Source organism: Podarcis gaigeae (genome assembly GCF_964106915.1).
Source record: "Podarcis gaigeae genome assembly, chromosome: 16".
NCBI classification, from domain to species: Eukaryota; Metazoa; Chordata; class Lepidosauria; order Squamata; family Lacertidae; genus Podarcis; species Podarcis gaigeae.
The window spans coordinates 28,171,045-28,193,237 of NC_139693.1; positions in this window are offsets into that span (position 1 = coordinate 28,171,045).

Here is a 22,193-nt window from a genome sequence, read left to right on the forward strand (position 1 = left end):
ATACAATCGTACCTCGGTTGACGAACGCATTGCAACTCAAACGTTTTGGCACCCGAACGCCGCAAACCCGGAAGTGAGTGTTCTGGTTTGCGAACGTTCTTTGGAACCCAAACGTCTGACAGGGCTTCCGCAGCTTCCGATTGAGTGCAGGAAGCTCCTGCAGCCAATCGGAAGCCGCGCCTTGGTTTTCAAACATTTTCAGAAGCCAAACGTACTTCCGGAACAGATTCTGTTTGTCAACCAAGGTACGACTGTATATATAATCAAAATAAAGACAGTAACCTACTAACACCTCCCCCTCCATTTAATATTTTTTTTAATTATAATTATAAGTGTGCTTCCAAGTAACACAAAGTGGGATACATGGTATTTTCCCGCCCTGTCATATCTCACCAACGAACCTGTGAAGAAGATTAGGCTGAGAGATTGTGGCTGCAGCCCAACGTCACCCAGTGATCTTCATAGCTGAGTGGGGATTTGAACCCTGACCTCTTGGATCTTAATCCAGCACTCTAACCACTAATCTACACTGTCTGGCACCTGGTTTCTTTAGGCATCACCAGGCAGAGGTTCTCACTGAGGTCCTCTGAGGTCTTCACCTAGCCCAATATGGCGGCAAGTCTTACATTGCTGGCTGCTGATAGCTATATCCTCATTTGCCTTTATATTACGGCTTCTTGGTGCTGTGGTCTAAACCACTGAGCCTCTTGGGCTTGCTGATCAGAAGGTCGGTGGTTCGAATACCCATGACAGAGTGAGCTCCTGTTGCTTTGTCCCAGCTTCTGCCAATCTAGAAGTTTGAAAGCCCACCAGTGCAAGTAGATAAATAGGTAGTGCTGCGGTGGGAAGGTAAACGATGTTTCCATGCACTCTGGCTTCCGTCACGGTGTCCCGTTGTGCCAGAAACGGTTTAGTCATGCTGGCCACATGACCTGGAAAGCTGTCTGTGGACAAACACTGGCTCCCTCGGCCTGAAAGTGAGATGAGCACTGCAACCCCATAGTCGCCTTTGACTGGACTTAACTGTCCAGGGGTCTTTTATCCTTACCTTTTACTAACCACCACACTTTTTCACCTAAAGTTCTCACCATGATTAACAGCACACCAGGCCAACTTTTTTTTTTAGTATCTCACTTGTCAGGTTTATAAATTGAGTCTCCAGAGGTCCATGGAGACTTCATTAGCTTCCAGTTATCTTCCAGACCAACTGGAACAGCCCGTTGTGGTCCTTTACAAGCTCATAACTCAGGCCCAAGCGAAATGTAAAAAGGGCAAAGATCATCTCCCTGGAACAATTCAACTCTGCAATAAAGCTTGACTTCCCCTTCCTGGTCTCCTGCAAAAAGGCAGGGATGGGAAATACCTCGGCAGGCCAGGAGAAACTGAATTGGTTTGACTCTGTGAGTGGAGAGCAAAAAGCTTGGCAGGAACAGAAGATAGCCTAGATCAGAACTTTCCAAACTTTTCACACTTTTTAGACATCATTTCACAACACAGTAATTCAGTTTTACTAGTGTTTTGGGAAATCTAAGGTCTTAAATATAGAATACATGTTGATAACTGCACAAGGTAAACACACATACATAAGTATATAAGCCACGTGTCTAAAATAGTACAAGAGAGAAATCCTAAAGCCATCTTAGCTCTCCTAAAGACTAAATATTTCCTCTGCCTCCTTAGTCCTCCCTGCCTGAGAACAGGTAGGCAGATAGCAATCAGGGGAATTTTTTGAAAGGATTTCTCTCCTATATCTATGAACCACCTTTGTATTAATTGTCATTGTTTGCCCAGATGCTCTGCATTGAGGGGTGTCTGTCCGGCATCCTGATTGTCTTATCAGATGCTATTTTTGTGTGTGAACTGTGTCTAGAACTGTGTGAAACTTGCCAAATCCTCAGGAACATCACACCTTGGCCTGCCTGAGCCACAGCAACCCCACCTTATGTATGACATAATTTCTGACTCTTTGTAGAGGGGATGTGCTTCTTCTCCATGCCAAAATGCAAACCCTTAAAGAGATATTTCTTCTTGGTTTGGGGTCTCTCTTGTCTCCTTGCTAGGAGGGGAGGGAACTCTGTTGCAAGAGAAAAATAAAGATCTGTCTTGCATTCACTGCCTCCTGCCTCCATCCATTCATCTCTGACCTATTATTATTATTATTATTATTATTATTATTATTAAGTTTATATACTGCCCTATACCCGGAGGTCTCAGAGCGGTTCACATAAAAAAAATCACAGTATATAAAATAAAAATAAAAGGAATTACCCAATGGACTTAGGGGACTCAGTCCCTTGGGGAATTGGGCAGCAAAAGCCAACCACCCCTATTTTTTCTATATCACTAGCAAACCAGATGCTAAGCTAGCCCCTTTTCTTTTCTTTTTTTTATAATATTTTATTAGTTTTATGAATACAGAAAAAAGAATAAAGAACATATTATAAAAGTAGGGAAAAAAAGTTACAAATTTTCTTGTTCTTTTTTCCAAATCTACTGGACTTCCCCACGTCCTCCCAACCCTGCATTCTCTGTGATACATAACATCTGCAATTTGTTAACTTGTTTCAATACTTATTGTATCTTCCATTTTATCATGTTACCCAATTTCAAATATATTATGACCCAAATCATGTACGTTTTCATTTTAACACAATAAAGTTGTTTCATTATTCTATCTCTGACTTCTTGTACCTTAATTTCCATTTCTTTAATTTAACCTTACTGAAGCTAGAATTTCCTAAAAGGTGCGTTTTTTAACATTCATACAACTTATAATATTTTTCCAAATAGTCTTTAAATTTTTTCCAGTCCTCCTCAATTGTTTCTTCTCCCAAGTCTCGGATTCTGCCAGTCATTTCGGCCAGTTCCATATAGTCCATCAACTGCGTGTGCCATTCCTCCAGTGTGGGTAAATCTTGTGTCTTCCAGTGTTTTGCAATCAGGATCCTTGCTGCTGTAGTAGCGTACATAAAAAAAGTTCTGTCCTTCTTAAGCACTCTCTGGTCCACCATGCCCAGGAGGAAGGCCTCTGGTTTCTTGGGTAAGGTAAATCTAAGTACCTTTTTTAGTTCATTATGAATCATTTCCCAAAAGGCCTTCACTTTCGGGCAGGTCCACCAGAGGTGAAAGAATGTCCCTTCCGCCTCTTTACATTTCCAGCATTTATTATCAGACAGGTGATATATCTTAGCAAGCTTGACTGGGGTCATGTACCACCGGTATATCATTTTCATAATGTTTTCCTTCAAGGCACTACATGCCGTAAATTTCATTCCGGTGTTCCATAACCTTTCCCAGTCTTCAAACATAATGTTATGCCCCAAATCCTGCGCCCACTTTATCATGGCGGATTTGACTGTCTCATCCTGAGTATTCCATTTAAGCAGCAGGTTATACATTCTCGAAAGTAGTTTACTTTTTGGTTCTAACAGTTCTGTCTCTAGTTTCGATTTTTCCACCTGGAATCCAACCTTCTTGTCTACTTTAAAGACCTCTTGAATTTGTGCATAATGCAACCAATCTCGCACCTTGTTTTTTAGTTTTTCCAAGCTCTGCAACCTCCAATTGTCTCCAATCTTTTCAATAATTTCCTCATATTTAGGCCAATTGGCTTCCATATTAGGTCTCTTACGTGCCTTGGCCTCCACCGGTGAGAGCCACCTCGGAGTCTTACTCTCCAATAAGTCTTTATATTTTGTCCAGACCATTAAAATTGCTCTCCTGACAATGTGGTTTTTAAACAGTTTATGCACTTTAACCTTGTCATACCACAAATATGCATGCCACCCAAAAGCGTTGTCAAACCCTTCCAGATCTAGGACATCAGTGTTTTCCAGTAAGATCCAATCTTTCAACCAGCAGAAGGCTGCAGATTCATAATATAACCTCAAGTCTGGCAGGGCAAATCCCCCTCTTTCTTTCGCATCAGTTAATATCTTAAACTTTATTCGGGGCTTTTTGCCCTGCCAAACAAACTTAGAGATATCCTTCTGCCACCTTCCAAAGCATTCCACCTTGTCCACGATCTGTAGGGTCTGAAACAAAAATAACATTTTTGGCAATACATTCATCTTTATAGCTGCTATTCGGCCCAACAAGGAAAGTTTCAATCTTGACCACGTTTCCAAGTCTCTTTTGATTTCTGACCAACATTTCTCGTAGTTGTCTTTAAACAAATTCAAATTTTTGGAGGTCAGATACACCCCTAGGTATTTTACTTTTTTAACCACATTTAATTCTGTTTCTTTCAGGAACTCATCTATTTCTGCAGTTGTCAAATTTTTTGCTAAAACCTTAGTTTTTTGCTTATTCAACTTAAATCCCGCCACCCGACCAAAGTCAGAAATTAATTCTAGCACTCTTTTAGTACTAGAGACTGGCTCCTGTAATGTTAATACCAGGTCATCTGCAAATGCTTTCAATTTGTATTGTTTCACTCCGACCTCAATTCCCTGTACCAACCGGTCCTTTCTAATCATGTTCAATAGCACCTCCAGAACTGAAATAAACAATAGAGGGGATAGAGGGCACCCCTGTCATGTCCCTTTTTCAATTTTAAACTCCTCTGCCACCACATTGTTTACTATCAATTTAGCTTTTTGTTCTGAATATATTGCTTCTATTCCATTTTCAAACCCCCGCCCCACTCCCATCCCTTCCAAATTTTTCTTCATAAACATCCAAGAAATGTTGTCGAAGGCTTTCTCCGCATCGATGAAGATTAACACCGCTCTAGTGTTAAGCTTTGTTTGTAAAAGTTCCAAAATGTCGAAGATGTTTCTTGTGTTGTCACACAAATGCCTACCAGGGAGAAAGCCTGCCTGGTCCTTGTGGATCACTTCATTAAGCACTTTTTTAAACCTACTTGCCAAAATGTCTGCAAAAATTTTGTAATCCACATTTAGGAGTGAGATGGGGCGGTAGTTCTTAAGCTGGATCTTCTCAGTTTCTAGTTTGGGTATCAATGTGATGAAGGCTTCTTTCCACGTTTCCGGTGCCTTCCTCCCCTCCATAATCTGGTTACAGACCTCCAACAAAGGTTGTATCAAATAGTCTTTCAGAACCTTATGGTATTTGGAGGTAAGTCCATCCGGGCCTGGAGATTTGCCTAATTGGAGGTTCTGAATGGCGCTTTCAATTTCTTGCTGTATGATATTACTATTCAGGATTGTTCTCATTTCCTGAGGTATTTTCTGTAATCCATTGGTTTTGAGAAATTGGTCCACCTCCGAATCTTTCTGTGGCCCTTGTGAATAAAGTTCTTTGAAATATCTCTGGAAGCACTTTCTGATTTCCTCGGGTTTCTGAACCATTCTCCCTTCAATCTCTAGATTTGTAACAGTATTAAGTTTTTGTCTCTTTTTCAACTGCCATGCTAGCAGTTTCCCACACTTATTTGCTGATTCAAAAGATCTTTGTTTCATTTGTTTAATTTTCCATTCCACCTCTTGATTTATCAGTTTCAAATATTGTGCTTGGAAAAATTTCACTTCTCTCAGCACCTCCTTCGACTTAGGCCTGGATCTTAATTTTTTCTCTCCATCTCTTATTTTTGCCAATATCTTCTCCTTCTTTTCATTCCAGAGTTTTTTCTTGATCGTATTTTGTTGTATTAGAAACCCTCTCATGACTGCTTTACTTGCGTCCCAGATTATTCTTTTTTCCACAGTGGTATTTAAATTTATAGTCCTTTAAAGTTTTTTGGGCCTTCTTAACAATCTTCTCGTCCCTTAATAAGTTGTCATTCATTTTCCATCTGAAGGATCCGGTTGTATTTAGTCTCAATTCCATTTTCAAAGCATTATGGTCGGAGCAGGTTTTTGGGCAGATTTCCACCTTTCTAGTCTTGGGTGCCAGTCCTCTAGTTATCCATATTTGGTCGATTCGTGTCCATGTCAGATGAGCTTCAGAAAAGAAAGTCCCTTCTTTTCCTAGGGGGTTCTTAACCCTCCATATGTCAATTAAATCCACATTGTCAGTCATTTCAAAAAAAGTTTTAGGTAGTCTGCCATCTTTCGTTAAGTTAGCACTTTGCGACTTATCCATATTTACAGACACAACCCCATTCATATCACCCATCATGATGATGATGTTGTTATAGTCTAAGTAATCCAGCATAATCTCATGCAGCTTCCTGAAAAATTCCGATTTTCCTTCATTTGGGGCGTATATTCCTAATATCAAAAATTTTTCTCCTTGTGTCTGAATTTCAATCGCCAAAATTCTGCCGTGTTCATCTTTAAATAAGAATTTCGGTGACAGGCTCTCCTTTGCATATATCACCACTCCTCTTTTCTTCACTTTGTCCGAAGAGATGAATTCCTGGCCTAGTCTTTTATTAATTAGCACTTTTCTGTGGAGCCTTGTCACATGCGTTTCCTGCAGGCAAATAATGTCCAATTGTTCTTTTTTCAAAATGTGAAATACTTTTCTTCTTTTTTCCGGAGAATTTCCGCCATTTATATTCCAACTAAGAAGCTGCAGCGACATCCTGGTCTAATTGGTGGGTCTACAATGGGGTGTCTAGGTTTCCCTCCGATCAAGGAGGTGGTAATGCTGGTCCAGATCCAGACGGTGTAGGCTTTGGAGATGGTCCCGGTGGTGGTGGAGGCCAAGAAGCTGCAGCTCCTTTCTGGAGGTCCTCCTCGTGGTCGTGTAGGAACTTCTGTTGGTCCTCCGGTGTTTTAATTCTTACTTTCCTTCCTTTGTAGGTAAATGATAGTCCTTGCGGAAACTCCCACCTATAAGGGATTGTGTTGTATCTCAACAGTTTGGTCAAATCTGTATAAGTGGTCCTAAGATCCAAAAGGTGTTTAGGAATGTCTCTGTAAATTTCAGCCTTTTTACCTTCTATCTCCAAAGATTTTTTAAAATGTAGGCCTAGTATCTTGTCTCTTTCCTCTCTCGATCTCAGAATAACCAAACAGTCTCTGGACTTGTCCTTCTTTATCAATTTTCCCAGTCTAAAGGCAGTCACAATCTTAAAATCCTTATCTTCCTCAATCCCCCAGAATTTGGAGAACAAAAGTGTTAAAAATCCCTGTAGATTTCCTTCCTCCAGTTCTGGGATAGCCCTTAATCTGAGATTATTTTCCTTACTTTTCAATTCAACCAATGACAGGTAGGCTTGTTGTTCCCCTACCTGTCTTTTCAGAGGCCTTACTTCCCCCCTAATCTCATCAACCTTTTTGTTCGCCTGTTCTGCTTTTTGACTAGCTTCCACAGCAAGTTTATAATTTTCAGTCGTTGCCCCTTGCAATTTTTCAATTGCCTGAGTGTGATGAGAAACTTGCTCGGATAATTTAGTAATAGAGGATGTCAATTTTTGATGATTGATTGTCCACTTTTTGGTTTAAAATTGCCAGTTGTTCCAGGATTTGTTTCAGGACTGTTTCAGATCCTCCAGTTGCCATATCTTCTGCAGCAGGCTCTACAGCAGGCTCTTCAATTTCCACCTCCTGTGCTGTCAGCACAGTTGGGACGGATGATCTTCGTTGATGAGATAGGGTTGTTTGAACAAGTTGCCCTGGTTTCTTTTCTTTTTCTTTAGCTTTAGCTGCTCTTGTTCTCCCTGTGCCACTCATTCCACACCTGCCTCTGTTCAAGGTCAAGTTTTCTTTTGTTTCATAAGTTAGACAAGACCAGAGTGTAAACAATTTAACCACAGAGAGTCACAATAAAGTACAGTTCCCAGGCCTCTATATCTCCACAATCCTCTAGGTGGGGGTATTTCAAAGTTTCAAGGAAGGAGAGAGCTCTTGTCCGCCATTGAAGTTCTTATATTCCCTATGTTAAATCTTTAGTAGTTCCAGAGCACAAAAGGAAGTTTCCCCAGGCTTTCTTTCTCCTGAAGAAAGGCCACAAGGTGTCAAGAAAGGTCCCAGCAACAATGTTTAAACTCTAGTGCCTCAGTCAATGTATCAGTTTAAACTCCAATAACAGTATCAGCAGTTTGACAGTTCTCTTTTACACACTGACAGCCCGATAGCTGGGTTGTCCCTTTTAACTCCACATAGCTCAAAATTAGGAAGAAGGTCCCAAAAATAAGATCCACAACTTTTGCAAAGATTTCCAGCTTATCTTTTCACTTCTGTCAAATGCACCCTCGTTTTACTTTTACAGTCCCTTTTAAGCGCTTCAGCGCTCTTCTGCGCAATTGCTTTAATCTGGTTAGCAGGATCGGGAGGCGGACTTCCTGTTACTCGCCTCCCGTTTTCAGCCGAATTTCAACCAAATTCCCAAATTTTTCCGATGTTCCCCTTACTCACGGGTATGTAGCAGCCAATTTTGATGTTTTCAAGAAGAAAGGTCAGCGCTCATCAGCAGCAGCAGCGCGGCTTTGCATCCACGAAAAGAGCGATGAACTCACAGCGCCGCTCCCCCTTTCGCGTTCCGGAGCCCCTTACGGAGCTCCTTCTTCGTTTCCGGGGGGGCTTTGGGCGCCTGCCGAGTCCCACGGCCGCAGGCTCGCTCTGCCTGCGGTTTTTCTTGATGGGTCTCCGCTTTGCCGTAGCGGACGACCCTTTTTCGCGGAGCCTAAGCTAGCCCCTTTTCAACTCCGGGAGAAGCATGGGGAGCATTCGCACGACACACCTACACATTGCAGCCAACACACTAATGTGTTGCGACGCACTGTTTGGAAAGCTCTGGCCAAGATGATTAAAAAATACATTCTCTGGGATCTCTCTGCATTAGGGGTTAGCAATTTGTGGCCCTCCAGATGTCAGGAACAAGGAACCTTTATGGTTTTGTGGGCCAGAGCTTCTTTCATTGGCCATTTTTATTTCATTCCATTGCATTTCCATCCCACCTTTTCCCCAAAACCACAAGGGAGCACACAATGGCCCCCCCTCCCTATTTAATCCCCATAAAAACCCCAAGAGGCAGCAATCGTGGCCCAAGGTCACCCAGTGAGCTTCATGGCCTAGTGGGGTTTTGAACCCTGGTCTCCAGAACCTAATCCGACACTCTAATCGCTATGCCACCAGACTCTCCAAATGTCCTTATTTTCTGAGACAGTCTTGGATTTACAGAAGCTGCCTTGGTTTCTGATATGATCCTGGAATGTCTCGCTTTTCCTTAGAGGGAAAATGTCATTTCGTTAGAGAAATGTTGGAGGGGGTATGGTGGGACATCCCTATTTTTATTGAAAAACTGTTGGAGGGTATGGAGTTAGGCAACCCCTGCGCCAAGGAGATAAGTAACTAGTAACTGTACAACTTTTAGAAGACATCTGAAGCTAGCCCTGTATAGGGAAGTTTTTTTAAAAAATGTTTAATGGTTTGTTATGATTTTATATGTTAGAAGGTGCCCAGAGTGGCTGTGGCAACCCCGTCAGATGGGCAGGGTATAAATTAAAAAATATATTATGGAATACAGTCGTACCTTGGAAGTCGAACAGAATCTGTTCTGGAAATCCATTAGACTTCCAAAATGTTCAAAAACCAAAGCTCCTGCAGCCAATCGGAAGCTGTGGAAGCCCCGTCAGATGTTCAGCTTCCAAAAATAGTTCACAAACTAGAACAGTCACTTCCGGGTTTGCGACGTTCAGGAGCCAAGACGTTTGAGAACCAAGCTGTTCGAAAACCAAGGTACGACTTTAGGACGTCCCTATTTTCATTGGAGAAATGTTGGATAGTGTGACATCCTCCTACTAACCACCTGATGTCCCGAGACATACTGCCAATATATTATTATTATTATTATTATTATTATTGAATAGGATGTCCTAGTTTCATCAGAGAAATACTGTAGGGTATGTGCCACAATGGCATCCCACTTGTCAATCAAACAGCATCACCAGCTGATGAGTGGTTCCAGCATAAGAACAATTGAGATTCACTACCAGGCAGTGGCGTAGCATGGGTTGTCAGCACCCAGGGCAAGGCAAGTAATTTGCGCCCCCTAACCCGTGGATTTGCGCCCCCTAACCCCCCGATGTTGCGCCCGGTGGGGCCGGCACCCCCTGCACCCCCCACGCTACGCCACTGCTACCAGGAAAAGCATATAAACACCACATCCGAACACAACCCAAGTCAGAACATTTGACAGGCAATTACTTCCAAGGTGAACCATCTGCATGCCACCACCCCAAAAGGAAAAGGGGGGGAATGCCCTTGGGGCTTTTGTCATTCCTCTTCTCTCCTTTAGCCCTCACCTCAATTAACTCAGCTAATACATCTTAGCTATTTTCTGTTTTTAATTGCTCCACGTCTTGCAGGCACTCTCTGGCCCCTTGGCTACTTGGCCTTACCTTCACCTCCACGTTTTCTCATTAATTTGCTCTCCAGCCTTCCCTTTCCCCCTCTCCCGCTCTTATTCTCTCTATTTTTCGAAGGACTGTTTGCTATTTTCCTGCTTTCCGCCTCCACAGCAGGAGGTGGCTGGGAGCAGCTGAAGGCACCGGACTCCAGCAAAGTCACCAGCCACATCTGGCAAACAGCTTTGGCAGCAGCAGCATGGTCTAACACTGGAGAGGCACCTACGATTTCGATATTTCATCTCCTGCTGAAAAAGTCTCAATTTCAGCAGGTGTTTTTACAGAATGTATTTGATTCAGCGGTGGCCCTTTGCTCTCAGTTTTTGGGTATTATAGATCTATGATTTTCTAGTAATTTTTCTGTACACTGCTATGGCACTTCATTTTATAAATTTTATGTATTGCTTGATTGTAAAGGAGAAGCAGGACGCGGGTGGCGCTGTGGTCTAAACCACTGAGCCTTGGGCTTGCCAATCAGAAGGTCGGCGGTACAAATCCCTGTGATGGAGCGAGCACCCGTTGCTCTGCCCCAGTTCCTGCCAACCTAGCATTTTGAAAGCACAACATCGCGAGTAGATAAACAGTGTTTCCATGAGCTCTGGTTTCCGCCACGGTGTTCCATTGCACCAGAAGCGGTTTAGTCCTGCTGGCCACATGACCCGGAAAGCTTTCTGTGGACAAATACTGGATCCCTCAGCCTAAAAGCGAGATGAGCGCTGCAACCCCATAGTCGCCTTTGACTGGATTTAACCATCCAGGGGTCCTTTACCTTGCTAGAACGTTCCAGTGGGGAGAGTACTTCTGTATTCATGTCTTTCTTGTGGGTCTCTGGTTGACCACTCTGGGAACAAGCTGCTGCCCTAGATCACTGCTGCCCTGATCCAGCAGATTCTTGTGATGTTCTTAATTACCCCAAACGGACAAGCTCATTGCCCAATGACAGTTGCCAGACTTTGGGGGTGGGAAAATGGAATGGCGAGAATCCTGGACAGCAGCACTCCAAGCCACGTTTTGTCACAGGGCCCGCTCACAATTGTTAACAGCAGCAGACAGCTTTTTAAAGAAGAAATCCCAAAGCGGTTTTCAAAAAGAATAAAATTATCAACGCAAGACAGGCATTTGAAAACTGTTATGTACTGAAGTTCTCACCCTCGGCCAGCAAGGGGATACTGTAGATAGTTTTCACTCAGGTCCACATATGCAAATAAGGGATTGAAAGTGACATTCAGTGATTGGATAGTTACAGAAAGTGGTTACTGTTGCTTTGTAGTGGAGCTCTATATAAGCAGGCTGGCTGAACCCTTCAGTTCAGTTCTGTTCTAGCCTGTGAATAAACAAGAGCTGTTTGAAGAATCGCTGTGTTGTCTGATATGTTCACCCGCAATTTAACAAAAACAATCCAAAGATACACAAAACCCACAGTCAGCTTACAAAGAGATCAAAAGACATGTCAGCATTCTACATATCTCGGCAGGCTTGCCTAAAGAAAAATGTTGGACGTGGGTGGTGCTGTGGGTTAAACCACAGATCCTAGGACTTGCCAATCACAAGGTTGGCGGTTTGAATCCCCATGACGGGGTGAGCTCCCATTGCTCGGTCCCTGCTCCTGCCAACCTAGCAGTTCGAAAGCACCTCAAAGTGCAAGTAGATAAATAGGTACTGCTCCGGCGGGAAGGTAAACAGCGTTTCCGTGCACTGCTCTGGTTCACCAGAAGCAGCTTAGTCATGCTGGCCACCTGACCCGGAAGCTGTACGCTGGCTCCCTCCGCCAATAAAGCGAGATGAGCGCTGCAACCTCAGAGTCAGCCACGACTGGACCTAATGGTCAGGGGTCCCTTTACCCTTAAAAGAGGACAGTGAAGGTGCCTGTCTGATGTCAAAGTGTGGGTGCTCCCACACTAAAAGATTAATTTCTTACAAATGTGGAACAAATATTATGTGGAACCTGTAGCAACGGTATGCCTCCAAACGCAGGCTGCTGGGAAGCACGACGAAGAGTGAGGCCGCGTGGCTGGCGCAGCAGCGATTTATGCTGCCGTCCATGCCCCCCCCCGAAGGCACCTGGTTGGGTGCCTGCCAGTGGACGTGGTGGGCCAGCCAGGTGAGTGGTAGACAGGGGGCTAACGCCCCCTGCTTGAGGCGGAGATCGGCTCCCGCCCACAACCACTCCCCTTTTTTGCTGGAGAAGAGTCTCTGTTGTGCTCAGGTTGTGCTTGCAGGATTCCCATGCAAGCATCTGGTTGGATACATTGAGAATAGATCCAGTAGGGTTGATTCAACAGGGTTGTCATCATCATCATCATCATCATCATATGCCACCCATCTGATTGGGCTGCCGCAACCAGTCTTGGCGGCTCTCAACAAAATACAGTGGTACCTCAGGTTAAGTACTTAATTCATTTCAGAGGTCCGTTCTTAACCTGAAACTGTTCTTAACCTGAAGCACCACTTTAGCTAATGGGGCCTCCTGCTGCTGCTGCGCCGCCAGAGCACGATTTCTGTTCTCAACCTGAAGCAAAGTTCTTAACCTGAAGCACTATTTCCGAGTTAGCGGAGTCTGTAACCTGAAGCGTATGTAACCTAAAGCGTATGTAACCCGAGGTACCACTGTATTAGGAACACAGGAAAACATCAACCATTACAAACTTCCCTGAACAGAAAACTATGGATAACTCAGATGGATAACAAAAACATGGATAACAGATTGATATGCGGTTGTAAATGCTGATATTAGGACCCATGGAAAGGATGGGGGGCTGAGATTCAGAGCAATCTCTTTTTATGGATTCGCAGTTGAATTTGTTGTACATTTATTTCTTTTTTAAATCATATAAAAATATTTAAAACAAAATAAAAAAAACTTCCCTTAACAGGGCTGCCTTCAGATGTCTTCTAAAAGTCAAATATTGTTTATCTGTTTGACATCTGATGGGAGGGCGCCACTACCGAGAAGGCCCTGTGCCTGGTTCCCTGTAAGTTGGCTTCTCGCAGTGAGGGAACCGCCAGAAGGCCCTCGGAGCTGGACCTCAGTGTCCGGGCTGAATGATGTCAGTGGAGACGCTCCTTCGGGTATACAGGGCTGAGGCCTGTAATTACGCAACTCAAATTGGATCGACTAGACCCAAAGTTTTTAAGCAACATGGACTAAAGTCGCTTCTGGTACCCCTCTAGGATTAGGGGCCCTAAAGCGTAAGCTTCATAAGTTTCATAATTGATCTGACCCTGTTTATGGGCTTCCCACAGGAATCTGGTTGGCTCCTGTGAGAACAGGATTCTGGACTAGATGAACCATTGGCCTGATCCAGCAGGCCTACGTCCTTATGTTCTTACATTATGTTCTTGCCCCACAAGGCCCTTTGTGTAATGAGGTCGTATCCAACCCAAACAATTAGGCTGGATGGAATGTTGGAAGGCCCACTACTTGCCCTAATGAAATAATTAAGGAAAGGTCAGGCATGAAAATGTCCTTCTTCCCTCATTCATTTCCAAGAACAGCAGTCGCTTGACCTTCATGGTAATTCTGGACTTGGGTAATTACTAACATGGACCCTGGTGGAAAGTTCATTGCCCAGGGCTTGGAGGAGGAGGGGAGAGAGAGAGAGAGAAGTCCAGGAGATTTTGTGGAATCTTGTTTCTATATTGTATGTTGGATTACCAAAAGGTAAAGGACCCTTGACAGTTAAGTCCAGTCGCGAATGACTCTGGGGTTGTGGCGCTCATCTCGCTGAGGGAGCCAGAGTTTGTCCGCAGACAGTTTTTCTGGGTCATGTGGCCAGCATGACTAAGCCACTTCTGGTAAAACCAGAGCAGCGCACGGAAATGCCATTTACCTCATGGTGGTGGTACCTTGGGTTAAGAACTTAATTTGCTCTGGAGGTCCTTTCTTAATCAGAAACTGTTCTTAACCTAAAGTACCACTTTAGCTAATGGGGCCTCCAGGCTGCTGCTGCCGCCACGCGATTTCTGTTCTCATCCTGAAGCAAAGTTCTTAACCAGAGGTACTATTTCTGGGTTAGCGGAGTCTATAACCTGAAGCGTATGTAACCCGAGGTACCACTCTACTTGCACTTTGACGTGCTTTCAAACTGCTAGGTTGGCAGGAGCTGGGACCGAACAATGGGAGCTCACCCCATCATGGGGATTCGAACCGCCAACCTTCCGATAGGCAAGCCCAAGCGGCTCAGTAGTTTACACCACAGCGCCACCATATGTTGGATATGTGAGTGTAAAACGTTGATTTGAAAAACCACATAAATAAATTTTTAAAAAGGAAAAAAATAAAAGCAACACCTCTCTGTTTACTCCTTTGCGTATGATGTGCTGCTTTTGTTCGGTTTACCCAGTAAAGTGCTATCTGGATTTATTTTCTCTCTTGACTCCATATTTAAGTAGCGCTGATAACACATAGAAGCATTTCGTGAGAAACAGGCTGGTTGGCTAGATCAGCTTTTGAACTGATGCAGCAAAACTCTTCTTTGTGTGGTTCATTGGCTCCTGTGTTTGTTAGTTGCCTTTAACCAGGGTAACCAGGGTGACTTTTTCTTCTTAGGAAAAACCTCAAGAGATCGCTGCAGGTGTTTAAGCGCCTTACTTATTGCCTGCAGGGAATAAATGTCAGGAGGATAAAGGGAGGGGTGGACTGTTAATTTAGAGGAGAGCAGAGAGCTTTCAAATAAATACATACTACCATTTCCCAGCAGACGGGAGCAAGAATTTCCTAGACTAGGCCTCTCCAAACTAGCTGCAGCCAGTCAGCCCAGTCTTTCCCATTCACCTTTCAGTAGAGGTTATGTAATGGAGTAACCTTGAAGCGGGCAGTTTTCCTAAACAACTTTTCCATACAGGGGAAAGTAAAGTTTGTTACTGCATTACAAAGCGCCCTTGGTTTATTTGTGGGGGGAGAGTGAATGCTCAGCTCTGATCTTCAAGAACAAAGCAGAAAATCCCATCCTTAAAATAAAATAAAAAGTCAAATTAATTGGCTGTCGTAGATCTGCATTCAATAATAGATCAATTCTAAAGTTGGCCCTTAGGACCATGCATCTACCCTTAATGGCTGCAGAATATTGGAAGAAAGAATAGGGGGAATAGCCTTCCCCAAATTAATGAGCTCTTTACTGGCAATTACGAAAGTGGGGGAGAATAGATTTAGGCGGCTTGCGCCTCAGATGTCAGATATTTGTGGAGGCGGAGAGCCAAGCTGGGAAGTTGAAACACAGGGCTTATTGAAAGTACACTATAGGGAAGGGGGTAGAGATGGAAAAGGAGGTGTTTGTCATTATTAGTATGCATTTATGCATCGTTCAATGAGACACATATATTTTGATGTTTGGACAGTCAGCCAGTGCATAAATATGGAGAAAGAAAAACCAGCATAATTAGTGCACATTCCCTGGAGACTAATCTGGATTGCTGGTCGCCTTCGTTTTTCTTACTCGGTCTCCTAGCCACCATCTCGATAAGAGGTCAGACAATCTATGGATTTGTGATGAAGGTGAATATCTTACCGTCGTCTTCTTCTTCTTTTTCTTCTTCTTCACTTCAGCTGTTTAGGTATGTATGAATGTCATAGCTGTCAACTTACAGATTTGAAAATAAGGGGCCAGCAGCCTCAAAAAGAAGGGATCAGCAGCCAAAAGAAGGGATTTTTGAAGCACAGGTATGTTCAACTTCTGAGCCCCTCCGTGCCAAAGGCAGAAAGCCCAGCCAGCAACCAAATGAAGCCTCAAGTGGTGGTTCCCACAGCGCAGCAACCCGGCAAAGGGGATGCAGCAAGGAAAACCACCATGACCTCTCCGCTGGGAAGCGCTGAGCAAAGGCGAGTCCCCAGGCAACGCGGCCGATTTGATCGGCACAAGACCAAGCTCCACCCCTCAGTCATTCTTAGATTCCTTATTGGGTGACCAATGCAGCCAAGCAACACAGTTGGAGCCTCCCTCCTCCCTGGCCAGCAGGGAGGGAGGGAGAGGAGCTGCTTCCTTTGAAACCCTGGAAATTTAGGGGGGGCACCAGGTGGTGCTTTGGAAGATGGCCGACAATAACATCTCTCCGACCCATACGAGGTAATTAAGAGGCTGCTATGGGAAGTATGCAGTCTTCCTACCCCCCCCCCAAGGAGATGGGAGGCTGCCTTGCCAGCGGTGTCCACAACGCACCCCCGGATTCGAGAGAAGGGGGTCTGGACACTTGGCACGAGCCCTCTATGAGGTCGGCTCTTCCTGACGCCGGTTCCAATCAGCGCGTGCTGGTTTGCTTTAGCTCGGAATTATAATTGGAAACATATGATTGGAATAAAGCTGAAGCACATACATCAAGCAACGTTCGGGAGATAAGACTGCTGATTAATGGATCTCTGTGACCAGTGTGACGGATGGATAAGTAAATCAACTGATGAACCACCATTAAGAGACTGTATGTTTGGAATGAAGGGGGGGTGGAGGAAAAAACTTTTCTTCCTTTGCATTATGTGATATTAATAACCCTCCACCCCAGAAAGAAATAAGATTGTTGTGTTTTACTAACAACAAGCAGGAATTTAAGAACTGTGTGGAGTGGATTATAGTTAAAGAGATGATTGGTAAACAACGAGAACGGAGGAAAATTTTATGACACAGCTTAAAATGGCGTCTCGCTAAGACAGGCTTGCCTGAGAAAGAAAGACAGGGGGAGGAGAATCAGGACCATTGGAATGAGAAGGATGGTTGGAATGTGATCTTAACCTGACAGAGTCCTCCTGATATACTTGGCAAGCCTGAGAAAATTAAAGGACAGACAGAAGATTAATTTTTTATGGAAGCGTGGAATGGCGGCTGTCCCTGAATGATATGATCTTTGGAGAGTACTAAACCCACGCAGAGGATGCCTGTCTCTAATCTGCTTCTGAAGATTATCAGAGATTGCAAAGAAAGGAATATATGATGATAACAACAAGAAGATGAAGAAAGTAAAAATAGGACTATCTGGATTGAACTGGATAGAACTGTTTAATTAAAGCAGCAATACAAGTGATGTTTGGACTCGTTCGGAGCTTGATGTATGGGTACCCCCAACAAAATTTAAAATTTGGCTGTATAATTTGGAACTAATGTGATTTGGATAATGTGATGTGATTGGCCTGTTAATAAAAATTATTTTAAAAAAAGAAAAAAGAAAGAAACCCTGGAAATTTAAGGGACATCATCAATAAGGGACAGCAGTGGGACACAGCGCTGGGATAAGGGAGTTTCCCTCCAAATAAGGGACGGTTGACAGCTATGATGAATGTTGCTCTGATTGGTTCTGTTATGTATTGAAGTTCTCACCCTGGCCACCAGGAGTATCATGTATATGACCGTCCGCCGAGTCCACTCACGGCAGTTCCTTCGGCAACAGCGAAGTCAGGGAACTCGGACTCAATGCCACATTTGGTTGCACCACAGTCACAGCCGAAATCGGAAGGCCACCCGGACTCTGGTACTGGCCCTCCAGCAGGGTTTCCAAGCGCCCAGCGTATTTTAAATCCTATGTTCCCTGGACAAACTGCACATTTAAAGCTGTATGGTGAATATAGTCAATTAGTATGCTTATGTGCCTTACTGAAACCAATAAGGGTATTGCAGTATGTAATGGAACCACTGTGATTGTAACTACAGTGGTACCTCGGGTTACAGACGCTTCAGGTTACAGACGCTTCAGGTTACAGACGCTTCAGGTTACAGACTCTGCCAACCCAGAAATAGTACCTCGGGTGAAGAACTTTGCTTCAGGATGAGAACAGAAATCATGCAGCGGCGCGGCGACAGCTGGAGGCCCCATTAGCTAAAGTGGTGCTTCAGGTTAAGAACAGTTTCAGGTTAAGAACAGACCTCCGGAACGAATTAAGTACGTAACCACAGGTACCACTATAATGCCTTATCTCGGTGGGGAGGGGTGTTATGTATTGAAGTTCTCACCCTGGCCACCAGGAGTATCGTGTATGTAGTTTTCACTCAGGTCCACATCAGTTACTTTAGACGGGAAACCCTAGGTTGTTGTTGCTACAATGTTGACAGCCGGCTGCCTATAAAAGCAGGACGGCTGAGCAGTTTGCAGTTCAGTTCTGTTCCAGCTTACAAATAAAGAGCTGCTTTGGAGAAATCGCTGCGTTGTCTGCTATGTCTACCCACTATTTAACAGGTTCCTCACAAGGCTTGCCACTGTGGCTGTGAGAATAGGCGTGGTGTAGTGGTTAGTGCATGAGACTAGGACCTGGCAGATCCGGGTTCAAATCCCCACTTGGTCATGAAGTTCACTGGGTGACCTTGGGCCCGTCACTCACTCTCAGCCTAACCTACTTCACGGGGTTGTTGTGAAGATAAAATGGGGAAGAACTATGCATACCAAATTCAGCTCCTTGAAGGAATGTTGCAGTAAAAATGTTGTTGTTGTTCTTGTCGTTAAAATTTGTATACTGCCCTATACAGTACCTCCTGGTCTCAGGGTGGATCACAAGATGAGATCACAATATAAAGACACAAAGTACATAATAAAAATAAAAAATAGAACAGCCCAATTATCCCCCCTTCCCCAACACATTTTAAAAGGGCGATGGATGTCCATCAGCCAAAGTCCTGGTTAAAGAGAAATGTTTTTGCCTGGCGCCTAAAGGTGTACAATGAAGGCGCCAGGCAAGCCTCCCTGGGGGGAGCATTCCACAAATGGGGAGCCACTGCCAAGTTTCACAAGCATACAGTAAGGTTGGTAGTGCAATAGCTTTGTAAACAAGCATTTTCGTTTCCCTGCAAATGTCCTGGTCCTCAAACACTCTGTACTTCAATCAGGAGAAAGCCGCACTCACAAAGCTCAGGTCAATATTCAGTGCTCTGCCCACCACTGACATGTGGCTAGTGGAGGTTGTGCAGAAGGAAATGTGGTCCTCAGGCAAAACAAAACAACCCTTCACACAAAGCTTATGTTCACTGACCAGAAGCCATTCTCCAGAGTTTCTCTCCTAGGTCAACCCAGAGATATCAGCATTTGAACCTTTCGCATACAAAATGTGCACCGTCACACTGAGCAGCCGTGCAAGCCATTGCCATCCAGCTCCTAATTGTGCTGCAAAGCAAAACCCTTTGTCAGAAATATTGTGACGAGAAAAGCCGGAGGAGGATGCAATGCAAAATTGCTATATGGATGCTGGTAGCACGATACGTAATTGCATACAATATGGCTTTATTAATGCCCTGGTGCCTCTGCTGGAAGGACTGCCTTGCCGAATAATTGAGTGTCTGCAGGCTTTTGACTTATCTCTCCACAAATGGATGGAGGCTTGCTTCATAACAGAGGGAGAGAGGGAGAGAATACTGAATGCCCGGCCACTCCTATGAGAAACAAACAGGCTATGATAACTAAGCACTCCTCTGACAGATGGACCCCCAGAGATGGAGAGCGTTCCTGCATTTTGCCATCAATCTGCTCCTCATTCCTCCAGTTCTCTTATTCGCTTTGAGTTCAAAGTGTACACACCAACTTCCTTTCTCAGGCTGCATATACATCATACATTCAAAGCACATGACTTCGCCCCCACCTGCCCCAAGAATCCTGGTAAATGTAGTTTACCCCTTTACAGCCCCTCCAAGTGTCCCTATTTTCCAGGGATGTCCCTGATTTAGAGAAACCGCCCAGTTTTCTTTTTTTTCTTCTTTTTTTTAATTAATTTTCCAAAAAATTTAAAACACACAAACACACATACACACATCCTGTTTGAATCTTGGTAACATTATTAAGTGACTTCCTCAAATCCCCTTGGTTGAATTCATTATATATCATTTTAACAGTTTTCCAAAATCAATTTTCTCAAAAAAATAACTTAAGCACTTCACATCTTTCATTCTTTCTAATTTAGCTTTAAACATCTTAAATCCTATCCTTACATACTTAAATCCTAAGCCTATCTAGTATTTACAAGCTTTTCCAATTAAGTTATCTTGACATATTTAGCTAAATAGTCTTTAAATTTCTTCCATTCTTCCTGCTATTCCTCCCTCCTCCTTCTGGTTGCGGACTCTTCCAGTCAGGTCGGCCAGCTCCGAAAAATCCATCATCTTCATCTGCCAATCTTCCACTGTTGGTATTTCTTGTGTTTTCCAATTCTTCGCTGACAAAATTCTTGCTGCAGTTGTGGCATACAAAAATAGTTCAACATTTTTCTTGGGCAATTGCAAACCTGTTATTTCAAGAAGAAGAAGCTGCCCCATTTTCTGATTTGATCCTGAAATGTCCCACTTTTCCATAGGATGTCCCTATTGTCATTGGAGAAATGTTGGAGAGTATGGAGTTATCTGTCCCCCCAGCCATCGGAAGGCAATCCTGTATAGGGAAAAACTAGGTTGTGGGATATTGAACGCCAAGAACTAACAGTAGCAGCAGAGAAAACATGTTCCCCTCTTTATTTTCAACTTTCTTGGGCACATGAAACTAACCACAATTACCTTGAATTTCTGCTTAACCCTCAAGAAAGAAGGGCATTTTTGCTGGTCAGGTTTAATTCAAATCCATCCAACCTCCTTTGGGGAAGGTTCTCAGGCAGGGTGGAAGGAGAAAGAACTTGCCCATGTGAAAACCACCTGGTGGAAACCCTTACACATACGATTCTTTATTATAAACTATATGCTGATCTCCATCAGCAATTTCTAGATCAACTCTGTATCCCCAAATGGAAACCAGAGTTGGAGGTCATACATTTTCTATTACTGGGGAACGATCAGGAGCTCACCAAGTTAGTGGCTAAATATCTCTATTTGGTTTTGTGTCGTCGGAATACACTGCAGACGCCTGATCTCCCTGGAGACCTAGAGATGTGACGATAGACTGCTCTGCCTCCTTTCTTTTAGCAAATGTTTTGTGCCGCTGGGGAAGTGGTAATTCTGTATTGATTTGTTTTGGATGTTAGTATGTGATGCCAATAAAAGGTTTGATGATGGTGAGGTTATTATATATGCTGGAAACTGCCCAGAGTGGCTGGGGCAACCCAGTAAGATGTGTGGGGTATAAATAGTAAAATTATCATTATGGAATGGGACGTCCCTATTTTCATCAGAGAAATATTGGAGGGTAAGCCCTCACAGAGCTACAATTCCCAGCACTTGCAACAGTTCACATGGTTCTTGAGGGGAGGAGAGACATGTGCTTTAAATGTGCTGTGTGAATGCAGCTTCAGAAGCTTTCTCTGGTGGGCAAATTCCCCATTCAGGAAACATCCCCTAACTGTTGGTTCCTACTGAGGAAATTTCATGCTGTCATCTTGTGGCCCTTCCAAATTGGCAATCTTTTTTTCAGTCTTATTCTGGAGCATCTTGTCGATGCCATAATAGCACATTAGTGGTAGGTTTGTACTGAACGGTCCACACATCGTTCCTCTGAATTCATAGTTCGATTATGCTTCCTGAATGTTACTGCCATCTGAAGGGGCACTCTGGAGCTATATAGCAATGAAAGCACGGGTGGGGGGAAATAATAATAAACCAGGACATTGGTGGTATGAAAAGTGGCAGGATTTCAGCAGGAAGCTAGCAGGTTGGGTGCTGATTGGGGGGAAAAAACTTCTGTATTTTTATGATTAACCCACACTTCAGCCTAACATACAAGCCTGGGCTGAGACAACTAAGGCCCAATGTTAAAGGTAAAGGTAAAGGGACCCCTGACCATTAGGTCCAATCGTGGCCGACTCTGGGGTTGTGGCGCTCATCTCTCTTTATTGGCCGTGGGAGCCGGCATACAGCTTCTGGGTCATGTGGCCAGCATAACTAAGCCGCTTCTGGCGAACCAGAGCAGTGTACGGAAACACCATTTACATTCCCGCCAGAGCGGTACCTATTTATCTACTTGCACTTTGAGGTGCTTTCGAACTGCTAGGTTGGCAGGAGCAGGGACCAAGCAATGGGAGCTCACCCCATCGCTGGGATTCGAACTGCCGACC